Consider the following 13,739-nt stretch of genomic DNA (forward strand, 5'->3'; position numbering starts at 1 on the left):
ACCAATTGATAGAAATCTTCTCACAAAGAAATTAGCAAGGAATACCAAATGACTTGAGTAAATAAAGAAAGTAAGGTAAAGACTAGAACACAAGATAAGATGGGTTAAGAAAATTTGAAAACATGCAACTTAACACAACATATGACCTTCAATAGATCGAACGATGGAAGATGTCTTGTAAAGTAAAACTTAGATAGGTGGAATATACTGAATTAAAGACCACATGAGGAGAAATCACATCATTCAAACATAGAGAAATTTGATAACAAGTAAAACTTGCCTTTTCTCAAGTTCCGGCCAAATAGTTTTCAAAAAGATCCTCGCGATCTCTGGGGACGCTCAATAGCCTTGAATCGCCATCATCCTCAAACATGGATATTGCTTTGCTAGATAATAATGAAACAATTCATATAGACCGCTATAAGTGACATTACATTTAAATAGTACTCTTGCTTATACCGCCTCAAAATACCTAATAATGAAGATGAAATACGCTGAAAGGTTTCAATTTTATAGCAAACTTTACTATCAACACCTAAAAATCAAGCTACTTAAGAGAGAAGACAAACCTCCATCTTGTAGACGATGTTAGTTCTTTTGGACTCCTCACAAGCAAAAAGTATCAATTAGTTTCCCATCTTATTGTTGAAAATAATAGATTTGGGGAGTACTATCCGTCTTTTACTTCTAGCATTTTCGAATTCTTCTCAGACTTTTTGTTTAATCGTGCCTTTCCTGGCCTCGCTTTTTTCCTTTGACCCAAGTACTAAAATACAAAAAAGTACAAGTAATTACGATATCACCGATGACGAGAAACAAAGAGAAGCGTGAAGAAAAAGAAAATGAAGAACCATCATTGTGAAGGCTTACCTTATTAAATGCTTGCTTTCTTCTCTAGCTCGCCACTAGACCATGTATAGTCTTATCAATTCCTTTCTTAATCGAGACAGATTTTGCACCAGATGTAACACTCAAATACCCTAATTTAATGATTTCGTTGCAGAACAGATGCTCGTCGTTGTCCCATCACCGGAGTCATTTGTTTTACTTGCAACCTCCCCGCATGAGAGAGTGCACCAAAGATTTTCCATAGGATCTCGCAAGTTCAATTGCCCGAGCAATTGTTACCCCGCCATTCACCACTTTTTTAGGCTACCATATTCATCCAACACAACATTCCTTCCTCTAGACCAAGGGTAACACCAACGGCATCAGCCAAGCTTATCAATTCCAGCTGGAAGAGTTGTCCTTGAAGCCCCACCAAAAGCAATTTCCTTAGCATTTGCACGCATAACAAACCCGGTTGCTTTTCTCGCAAGAATGGTCTACAATCGAGCTTCGCCTCACGATTTGTCCTATTACTAAGGCTTCCCCTGAGTTGGGGAATTGGAGGATGGATGAAGTGGTGAGGGCATTAGCAAACGCCATCTTCTTTTTTTTATGGATAAGATTTTGGAGAGGAAGTAGTAGGGTTTTAGAGGTAGCCGCCGAAGCCTTGCCCTTTGTTTCCTCTCTTGGTCTTGGTAGGATAAGAAGAAGAGTTATGGGTTTTCATATGCTGCTTCACGCCCTTTTGTCATTAAATATTACTCTCATGGCTCCCGTAATATTTTGATTTCATCATTAAATCAAAGTGCACATCTAGAAACTGAAATATTGGGAAGAGATAAATATACTGCTCCCCAACCCAATTAGGCTCAACATTCGAGATTCCAAAAGTTCTTTAAACGCAATATTTGCCTCCTAAAGGATACATAACGAAAACTTCTTTTAGTCTCAGACAAGTCAACTATAAAAAGGTATTTTCTACTTTATTTTTAATTTAGTGCTATAAAAGGAGAATCCTAAGCAAGCACTGTTTACTAGCATAAACCAAAGGTTCATCATCAACTCCACTTTTCCTCCAAAGGAGTAGCATGGTTGCAAATGGTCTCCACTACTCGCCATGTATACTAGTAATCATCTCTAGTATCACTTTCGGTTCTTGTGATACAAAGAACCTCAAAACCTACAGGATTCACAAACCTTATCCACCGCGAACTCCATTAGATCGCCATTCCATAACCCAAACTTGACAAAACTCCATTGCGAAATGCAGCTCATCTCCTCGCCTAGAACAAAGTACTTTAAAACAAACTCTCTCAAATAGCTTCTCCTAAAGCTATTGCAACGCCAAGATATAGAAGGCGTATTGCAGAGTACATGATGGAGTACTATATTGGCAAAGAAACACAAGTTCGCTCTTATGGAATATTTATTTTTCCAAAGAATCGCCATACCTTTTTGCTTCCTCGCTAAAAGTAAAAACATCAAAGATGATACGCAAGGCAAGTTAAATTAGCAAACTAATCACTATAACTATTAGATTAATAGGATCAAGTGCTTTAAACTCCATTGCAAGTAGAGAAATAAAAGATCCATATGAAACCATATACCATCCCTAAGAAGATAGTACAAATGATGCTTGTCTATTTTGTATACTTATTGACTTCGGCAAAAAAGGGAAACAGTAATTTAATCAAGTTTTTTTCGCATAAGAAGGCATCCGATAAGAGAGCTTAACCGAAAATACCTCCGGATCCCAACAGAGGCTACATCGCCAGAATTTGCAACATCTTGAGGAAGTAAATTCACGGAAGTATTCCCGAAACCACCATTGTAAACAAAAGAAACTACGATTATCCAAAATTCACTTCCAACAGTGTGTAAAATTCAAGAGGACTAAACAGGTCAATATGTCAATGTAGTGTTTGCCAGCACAACAATAGAAACTCCATTCCCGGTGATCGTAGCATGTGAGGGAGTGACAGATGCCATAGGAGAGTGACCTCCAACAACATTTGGTGCCACAGAAGGAATAACTTGAGTAGATTGTGATCCCAAGGACGCCACAAGCAGCGAACTCACAGCAGCAACAATAAATGGCTCCGAAACAGATGAGGTAGATGGTGCTTCGACTGTAGAAACATTTACCATAATGGCAAATTGAGCGGTCACAATTGCCTTCTCCGGTTGAAATCCCCGACTAGACAAATTTTCTTCTATGCGACAAAAAGTAGGTACCTCCCACGCTGAATGGTTTACGTGGCCCGAAGATTATTGAAAATATAAGAAGTCTTTGACTCGGTGACTCTTCTTTCTTAAACCGCCATTTTCCAACAATAGGCAATCCGAGAACGTAAATACCTGATGTACCTAAGCCAAAAAATTCTCATGGACCCAAAGACACGACTTCAAATGCTATCAATATACGTGCCACATCTCATGCAAGGCGAGATTAGAGGTTAAATTGATTGGACTTCCGTGCTCCAAAGATCGATTTTGAACCATGCATTATAGGCAACACCTGAAAAGTTATGCATTAGTATATCGCTTCTAATACCGGAGTCTTTGTGAAGCAAAGAGTAAATTATTAGATTAGAGGATGCTAGGACTACAACAACATACCTAAGAGGTGAGACCTCCTGCGCTTTGTAGTATAGTTTTGTTAGGGGCTCCATGAAGTCAAGGGAGTAGAAGCCATATGGGTGTGCAAAGCGCTTTTTCAGTCTTCTTCCTTCAATACCGCATAGCTTTCTTGTGCTTTTTTGCCTTCCTCCAAGGAAACAAAAGAGAGAAAGAAACCGACCAGATCAACATGCCATGTCCATGTAGTATAACTTTCAACAATTTCTTGACATTCCCGCGATAGTTTGCATGGACATAGTATTAGTATAAGATTTCCCTTACCACCATCACATTGATCATCAAAACAATTAATACAAGCAATATGGCATACATAAATTCCTTACAAGAATTTATTTACTAAGAAAAAGTCTTATATGTCAATACTTAATAAAAGTAATAACTTCGTCAAGTAATAAAAGTAATCACTAGCCAAAACAAAGGTGCATAACAGAAAACATGTTTCCTCACACTCATGTACACAAAACAAAATTGATAAAGTCATATACACATGAACAAAGGTTAACCCAAAAAGATTAAACTTAATCGAGATAAAGAAGATAGAAGTGTACCAACTCTAAAAGCAACCCAAGTTGAGCAAAGCAATCAGGACCTTCTCTTGTCCAATTCGATTCTAACAAGGACTGGAAAGTGATAAAAGATCTGCAAATAAATAAATAAAATGTTTAGCCGCTAATTCACTACTTAGGATATAACAATGGCAATAAAACAAGCCGAAAAACAAGAGTGAACCTATTTACAATTGAGAAAGCATATCAAATGGTTCTACTACCCAAATACAAAATTTCATGACGAAAACCTTGCATTCTCAACTTACGAAAACCAAGTTGCAAGGGCGGAAGTTTACCCCGAAAGCTAAACTTATGAGGGTTGCAATTTTAACAGATTGCAATAAAGTAACATAGATTGCAAAGCTATGAATTACCAAGCAAAATGAGGTAAACTACTGATATTCCAATGAGAAGATTAATGAAAGCAAACATATTACGAAGGGGTAATCTTCTTTGCTCCCAAATAAGATGTTCATCCCCCTCCATCAAGCCTCGGTTCACGTGTTCATCCCCTCCTACCCAGTTCATGTGGACGTGGCCCTGCTAGAATGCCTACCATTCCACCGTATATCCTATTTCCGGATCCATCGTCGCCGGACCCCGGTAATCTAAATTGGGTCGCCACAAATGCAAAGAACATTGGTTGTATGGATTGAAGACAATAAAGGATGGAATGGGGTTTGAATCTCAACCGCGTGACAATATTGTCATCAATACCTATCTTCCTTGGCTGGCTCTACTACTTACAATAATAAGATTCCTACAGGAAGTCCTCTAACAACCATAGCCAAGGTAAGCCTCATTCAAAGCTAGTACTACATCATGTAGTAAGAGTGTAAGACTACAATACCGCCTTATTACTAACGTTTGAGATCGTCTGAACAAATCTTGCTCTTCTACTAAGCTCTTACCGAAACCATTACCATTTTGTGCATACCATGTTGCTTAAGTTGCATCCTTCTTCAAGTTCTAATGATGCCACACTTCAATCGAATAGGTGTTCTTGGCAAAGAACTTCCACAACATGCTTAAGTAGGAGTCCAAGTAATGCAATTGGAAGCATGAACACACACCTAATGTACCTAACACAGCCACGGGGGAAAGAAGAAGAACGAACGACGAAAGAAAATCTTCAAACTCACTCCTTACCCAAGGTCTCAAGTTTTTCAAAAAGCGAGGAAAAAACAAGCCTATTTACCGTACTAGAATGCACTTTATGGGAGGATGTAGAAGAGGTTAAAGTATTGGTCAAAATTCTTCCCATCTTTGCTTGCACCATCATGTTTAACTTCTTGCCTAGCCCAACTATCCACCTTCTCGTGGAACAAGCAAAGACAATGGACACAAAGGTTGGATCCTTGAAGGTTCCACTCGCCTCCCTTCCTGTCTTCCCTATTCTATTCATCATAATCCTCGCTACCGCTCTATGACCATCTCATCATCCCATTTGCTAGGAAGCAAATCGAAAACCGAGATGGGAATATCTCACTTGCAATTAATTGGTACTGGGTTGGTACTATCTATCATTGCAATGGCAATGTGCTTTGGTTGAAGTCAAAGCGAAAGAGGGTGGCTACTCATTCAGGTCTACTTGACTCCAATGATCCATTACCAATCACATTCTTCTAGGTGGCTTTGCGAGCATTTGTTTCTTGGTTCAAATTCGCTTGTTCACCTTGGTTTGGGTTCTTGAATTCTTCTTCCACAGGGCACTCGCAAGAATCAGTCTTTGGCCATGGCATCTGTCATGGGCTTCATTGGCAATGGGTACTACCTCAAAGTTCTTGTTTTGGTAGTCAAGAGCATCACAAAACCTCCAAGAACACACCATGCCTATCCGGTAGCAACTTGAATCATTACCATCTTGGCGGTTCTACCGGTTAATGTGTGTCTTAAGTGGATTAAATTTCTTACACTATCTCTTCTCAAAGATGGTACGTGCATAGGTCTCTAGCAAGTATGAACCAATCGAATTATGCTTAAGATTTACCATTGGGGATGATCTCATAAGTCCAATTTCCATCTCAAATATAAGTTTTCAATTTACTGATTCAAACATTAATTTCTTGGAAGTACTTAAACCTGATTACTACCATATAATGAAGATTTTTATGTTTCAAATCCATCATTGATGCTACAATAAAACTATTCGAAAAAAAAATCAAATGTAAAAAATGTTTACCGAAATGACAAGTCCTACAAGTAGTTTAGAGTCAAGTTCCAGGATCTGCTTCCCCACTTTGTCTGAGCCTATATATAAAAGTATAATCAGAGACATTAGAGTTGTACTGAATATCAAATGAAGGGGGTCTGATACTTGCCAAAAAAGAACCATAGCCTCATTGTGTGGTCTGAAATCCAAGACCACATAAGAAGACTAGGGGGTTGTGCAAAAGGTAGCTTTCGACATTTAAAAGTAGTATTTGACTTTGGGTGGCCAGAACTCTAAATTCTCAGGTGACCGACCATTTGTACATCAATGCCTCATTGCTTCCACTAGCAGCCAATGTTTCTGTTAATCATGTTATTAGATACAAAGTTCGTTTCGTCTTATGGAGGGCAACTCGTTAACAAGCTTATCGATAGCACTATTTGTTCTAATACTACAGGCCTGGATCTATTCTTAACTCCAGTGGGTGTTACAGAAACTGCGAGTTCAAATACCAAGGAAAAGGCAATGCATTTAACCGAAATAGAATGAATGATTCTTATTTTAAATAATGAAGACAATCCAGCCGTGGAATAAGTTCAATTCTGGTTAATCGGAAGAATCTGTTTGGTCTCATACTCTCATCAGCTATTTGTGTGCAATCACGTTACCTTAAATAATAACACTAGCTTGATATAGTCATAGATACAAGAAAAAAGCTCGCTATGTACAATAAGGCCTTATCCGAAAAAGATAAAGAGTAATACACCGCCAAAAGCAAATCAAGTTGAGGCAGCGGGGACTGACCCGGAACCTCCTCAGATCCAATTTGTTTTAACAAGGAATGAATAGCTGATGTAAAAACTGCAAATCAGTTTATAAAGGTTAGGCACTAACTTATTTATACATGAATTTTCAAAAATCTGACTAGTTTTGAACACTATATAATCTCCTAGCTTAATCTAAGATAATTTTAGTACCTGAAAACCCGGAAGAGTTGTTAAACCTGGCGAGTTGAAATGGGTAGTGGAACTTGAATTATTTCTCGAATTCGTGCAGAGGTGAAGAGGGCAAAATACACGGATAGTGGAGAGCGCTACGAGATAGCTGGATTAAAAATACACCTAATTGAAGAGATATATAGTGGAGATCGAAAGGAGATAGTTAGCGAGATAGTTGGGATTAAAATAAAACGAAACGATAGCAAAAGAGCGAGATACTTGGGATTAGAATGGCAGTTTGCCATTATCATGAGTTAAATGAATGATATCGATATTCCCGATCGAGATAAAGAGTAATGTAGAGCGGGAGTTCAATTTTTTTTGGACTTCTATTTTTTTTAGGATTTCTTTTCTTTAATTTATTCCGAGATATTTGGTATAATAGCTATTATATCATTTTAGTGCTTAGATATTTGGTATAATAGCTATTATATCATTTGAGTGTCGAGATATTTGGTTTAATATCAATTATATCAGTTCAATGTGAGATAAATTAAATTTCCTATTATATCCAGTTTTTAGAATGGTGAGATAAATAAAATTTTCTATTATATCTGTTCCCTGATGGTGAGATAAATGAAATTTCCTATTATATCGGTTCCTATCCACCAAATGGTAAAATCCATATATTTTATCTCGGTTAAGTAAGAGGTGAGATAACAGATTTATACTCATAGTTAGTACCTAAATTACAGGACATATTATCTCATTTACAGGACATATTATCTCTCTTATCAGCAGAACCGAGATAAGGCTAATTTTAGAACCGAGATAAAAACCCTTTTTTTTTAGTAGTGTAGGTTAAAGATAGTTGGTTTAAGAAGAAAAGGCTTAATGTATAAGGTTCAAAAGGGGTTAACATGAAAATCCTACTAGGTGGTAAAGATAAAGGCTAATTGGTTTACTACTTGACTTAGAAAAAATGAGGTTTACTTCTGTACTATCTTTAACCTAACTCCAAATAAGGAGTGTAAACCCGTATTATTAGCCTTACCCATATTTCTGAGGATTTACACCATTAATCATACCATGTTGGACATATTTATTTTTCGCTAAACAAACATTTTGTTCCCACCCCCAAACTTCTTATAGACATTGTCCTCAATGTTAACATAGATGCGTAATTTAAAAGATAACAACATGGACAAGTAAAAGTATATAATGAAAGAGATTACCAAGAGCTTCCAAAAACGAAAAATAATATCTTTCAGTCACCTGTAGAAATTAGTACCTCACAAAAGATATAACAATGATAATATAAAAGAGGACCAAGTTACTACAATGACTAAAATGTGTCACGTGTCTCATCCCATAGAGTTACACGCCTCCAAAAGGCGGAGAAAAGGTGCTAGAGTGGAATGCATGATACACGTGCACAAAAGACTCAACAAAAATAAAAACATGGATTGCCTCCCATAAGCGCTATAGTTAACGTCTCTAGCAGACGAATGCTTCGCACACCCAATTCTTAGATTAGCACTTTGTCTACTAACGAAACATAAAATGAATGCCCCAAAATTCAAAAAAATTTGACAAAGTCTCCTCTGTATTTTCGACATTTCATAAATATAAAACCTATCATAACCTGAAAATCACAATAATATGTTTCTCATTGGTTAACCCAAATGGACACTAGGGGCAAGAATGAAGTATTTGGGAACAATCTTGAAGCGGCTTACAAAAAGAAAAACAAAATCTAAACTACTAAAATACAACAAGCATACTCATTCAGTCATGATAAATAGAATCAATAAGATCCACCTCTTCCACATCCTTATTAGCAAAACCATCAAGATATGGTTTCAAGCGTTCACCATTAACCTTAAACACACGACCACCCGTAGGATCCTCTATCTCAACATCACCATAAGAAAAAATAGTTTTAACAATGAAAGGACCAGTCCACCTAGAACGTAACTTACCAGGAAAAAGACCCAAACGAGAATTATATAGCAAAACTTTTTGATTAGGTTCAAAAGACTTGAGAAGAATAGATTTATCATGAAAAATCTTAGTCCGCTCTTTGTAAATCTTAGCATTCTCATATACCTCATTCCTTAACTCAGCTAACTCATTCAATTGAAGCTTACATTGTGAACCTGCTCTACGCATGTCAAAGTTAAAAGTTTTAATGGCCCAAAAAGCACGATGTTCTAATTCCACAGGAAAATGACATGCCTTCCCAAACACAAGCCTATAAGGAGACATACCAATGGGAGTCTTATAAGCAGTCCTATAAGCCCAAAGGGAATCATTAAGACGTTGAGACCAATCTTTTACGGTCGTCGCATGCCGTCTTTTTAAAATCGTTTAATTTCCTATTAGATACTTCAACTTGGCCACTAGTTTGGGGATGGTATGGGGTAGCAAGTTTATGATTAATAGAGTACTGTTTCATTAAAGATTCAAATGCACAATTTGAAAAATGAGTACCATTATCACTTATAATTGCACGAGGAGTACCAAAACGAGAAAATATATTATATTACAAAAAGTTAACTACAACCTTGTGATCATTCGTTTTACATGGCACCAACCCACCCATTAGAAACATAATCTACCGCGACGAGGATATAAAGATAGCCAAAGGAAGGAGGAAAAGGACCCATGAAGTCTATACCCCACACACCAAAAAGCTCAACAACCAAAATAGGGGAAAGAGGCATAATGTTCCTATGGGAAATATTACCCGTACGCTGGCATCGATCACATCCTAAACAAAACTCATGTGCATCTCTGAAGAGAGTAGGCCAATAAAAACCACACTGCAAAACCTTAGCAGCCGTCTTCTTAGGACCAAAGTGACCACCACATGCATGGTCATGGCAAAAGGAGAGAATACTGCGAAACTCACTCTCAGGAACACATCTCCTAACAATCTGATTAGGGCATGACTTAAACAAGTAAGGGTCATCCCAGAAAAAATACTTAACCTCAGCAAGAAACTTAGATTTATCTTGTTTTCTCCAATGAGAAGGAAACTGACCTATAACAAGATAATTAACAATATTTGCATACCAAGGCAACTGGGAGACAACAAAAATTTGCTCATCAGGGAAGGACTCATTCAAAGGCAAAAGACTAGTAGAAGACTCTACTATAAGCCTAGACAAGTGGTCGTGACCGTTCTCTATACCCTTTTATCCCTAATCTCAATGTCAAACTCTTGTAATAAGAGGACCCAACGAATAAGGCGCTTTTAGCATCCTTTTTAGAAAGAAGATACTTCAAAGCCGAATGATCGATAAACACGACAACCTTAGACCCTATGAGATAAGACCTAAACTTGTCTAAAGCAAACACAATGACTAACAATTCCTTCGGTTGTAGTGTAATTCATTTGGGCATCATTAAGAGTTCGACTCGCATAATAAATTACATGGGGCAACTTATCAAACCGTTGACCTAAAACAGCCCAAATAGCATAGTCCGACGCATCACACATTAACTCAAAAGGCACACTCCAATCAGGTGGTTGTATGATAGGAGCAATAGCCAATAAATGCTTAAGCTTCTCAAAAGCTTTCAAACAATCATCATCAAAGACAAAATCGACGTCCTTACCAAGTAAATTGCATAAGGGACGAGAAATCTTGCTAAAGTCCTTAATGAATCGCTTATAAAATCCAAAGATGACCTAAAAAAGACCTAATATCTTTCCACGGTCTTAGGTGGTGGAAGACTAGAAATGACATCAATCTTAGCCTTATCGACCTCAATTCCTTTAGTAGAAACAATATGACCAAGAACAATACCCTGTTGAACCATAAAATGCACTTCTCCCCAATTCAACACAAGATTCTTCTCCTTGCACCTAATTAACACTAATTCCAAATGGTGCAAACCCTCATCAAAAGAATCACCAAATACGGAGAAATCATCCATAAACACCTCAAGAAACCATTCTACCATGTTAGAAAAAATGCTAAGCATGCATCTCTGGAAGGTACCGGGTGCATTACATAACCCAAATGGCATACGACGGTAGGCAAAAGTTCCAAAAGGACAAGTAAATGTAGTCTTTTCTTGATCCTCAGGTGTAATACATATTTGGTAATAACCAGAATAACCATCGAGAAAACAATAATACTTATGACCGGCTAACCGTTCAAGCATCTGGTCAATAAAAGGAAGAGGAAAGTGGTCTTTCCTAGTGGCTAGATTCAACTTATGATAGTCAATGCAAAAACGCCACCCAGTAGTCATACGGGCAGGAACTAACTCGCCATTCGCATTCTTAACTACCGTAATACCAGACTTCTTAGGGACAATGTGAATCGGACTCACCCATTGACTATCAGATATAGGATAAATGATGCCCGCATCTAACAACTTGAGAACCTCGGCTCTCACTACCTCTCTCATGTTAGGATTAAGCCGTCTCTAGAATTCACGGGTTGGTTTAGCATTCTCCTCTAGATGAATATGATGCATACAATCAGCGGGGCTTATCCCGTTAATATCAATAATAGTCCACCCTAAAGCTGTCTTATGGTCTCTAAGAACCCTAAGCAATTTACTATCTTGTTCACTATCAAGATTAGAAGCAATAATAACAGGCAAGGTCTCATCAGGTCCCAAAAAGACATACTTAAGAGTATTAGGTAATGGTTTCAACTCAAGCTTAGGAGGACTCTATGGAAGAAACTGGTTTAGACTCAGAAGGAGAAAGAGGTTCTACCTTGGTTTTCCACTTATTAGTATCTAAGATTGGGGTGGCATCAAGCAAAGTATTTACTTCAGAAATAGAATTATCCACATCAAAATCGCCACCAAAATGAGTTAAACAAGACTCAAGAGGGTCATCAGAATAACTTTCCAAGAAAGTCTTGTGAACCACACTATCAATAAGATTAATATCCCAAAGATCATCAGGTTCAGGAGGTTGTTGACTCACATTAAACACATTAAGTTCTGTATTCATATTACCAAAAGAAAGCTTCAACACTCCATTACGACAGTTAATGATGGCATTGGATGTGGCCAAAAATGGACGACCTAAGATGATAGGAATATGGTGTTTAAGATCTTGAACAGGTTGTGTTTCTAGAACAATAAAATCAACTGGGAAATAAAATTTATCAACATGAATCAAAACATCTTCAACAATACCACGTGGAACCCTAACACACCTATCCGCCAGTTGAAGTGTAATCGGCGTAGGTTTCAATTTACCTAGACCAAGCTGTAAATAAACTGAATAAGGTAACAAATTAACACTAGCCCCCAAATCAAGTAATGCCTTCTCAATCATATGATCTCCTATAACACAGGATATAGTAGGGCATCCTGGATCTCTAAACTTAGGTGGAGTGCGGTTTTGAATAATCGAACTCACTTGCTCAGTAAAGAAAGTTTTCTTATGCACATTCAACTTACGTTTTTGTATACACATATCCTTAAGAAACTTGGCATAAGAAGGAACTTGTTTTATAGCATCCAGTAATGGAATATTAATATGAACTTGCTTAAACATCTCCATTATCTCATTAAAAGTATTTCCTTTCTTAGCCTGAACTAACCTCTCAAGAAAAGGGGCTTTTGGTATATAAGATGATACATGACTAGACTCGAAAGACGTAGGAGGCTCTAAGCACTTCTTAGAAGCATCCGCGACTATTCGAACCACTTACATCACTCTTCTCGCCCTCACACTCTATAGGATCAGATCTGACCTCAACATCCCTAGGCATCTCAACCCTATTATCAATATGTTTACCACTTCTAAGAATAGTAATAGACTTGGCTTGCTCCTGGTGGTGCTCTTGGCTCAAGTTAGAGCCTATTTCATCTTGTCCCTTTGGATTAGCCAGCGGGTTGACTAGGAAACCTACCCTTGTCCCTTTCATTCAAAGTATTAGCAATTTGACCTATGGTGACTTCAATTTTCCTAATGGCTTGAGCATTATCTTGAGTAGCAGTTTGACTGGCTTGCATAAACTGTTAGGTTGTTTCCTGGAATTTCATGGTGTTTTGTGATAATTGAGCAATGGCTTTTTCTATAGGTGAAAGTTTAGGTGGTTAAGGTGCATACTGTGGTACTGGGTTTGAGTTACCAACGGGGCCTCCCTGATGTATACCCTTAGACCAAGACAAATTGAGGTGGTTACGCCACCCTGGGTTATACGTGTTAGAAAAAGGATTATTGCCTAGTTTTTGGTATGAATTAAAAGCATTGACTTGTGCAGTTATGCGAGGGCAATTATCTATAACGTGATCAAAACTATCACACAAAACACAACCAGGGGCCTCGATATTGTTAACCGAAGTTGGAGACTTTGTCTCTTTTTCTAGCTCAAGGACTTCAACTCTTCTAATTAAAGCGGCCATCCTAAATTAGGTGTCAAATTCCTTGTCAACGTGGAACAAACCATTCGTGTAGTACTACTAGCCACCTTCTTAGGCTCACGGCTAGTTTCCCATTCTTTGGACCTTTTGAGACTTCTTCTAAAAAGGTCCATGCTTCATCTACAGTCTTATCACAGAAATCTCCAGTACTCATGGTCTCAATCATAGCCTTAGAATTAAAATCAAGACCCTCATAGAGAATCTGGACTATCCTACCTTTCTCTA

General features: G+C 37.8%; 1 pseudogene; it reads right to left on the reverse strand.

The window, feature by feature from the left end:
* Nucleotides 1-8,894: 8,894 nt before the first annotated feature.
* Nucleotides 8,895-12,708, reverse strand: LOC147488434 (uncharacterized; annotated as a pseudogene).
* Nucleotides 12,709-13,739: the final 1,031 nt, after the last annotated feature.

This window comes from Coptis chinensis, chromosome 7 (genome assembly GCF_015680905.1).
Source record: "Coptis chinensis isolate HL-2020 chromosome 7, ASM1568090v1, whole genome shotgun sequence".
NCBI lineage: Eukaryota > Viridiplantae > Streptophyta > Magnoliopsida > Ranunculales > Ranunculaceae > Coptis > Coptis chinensis.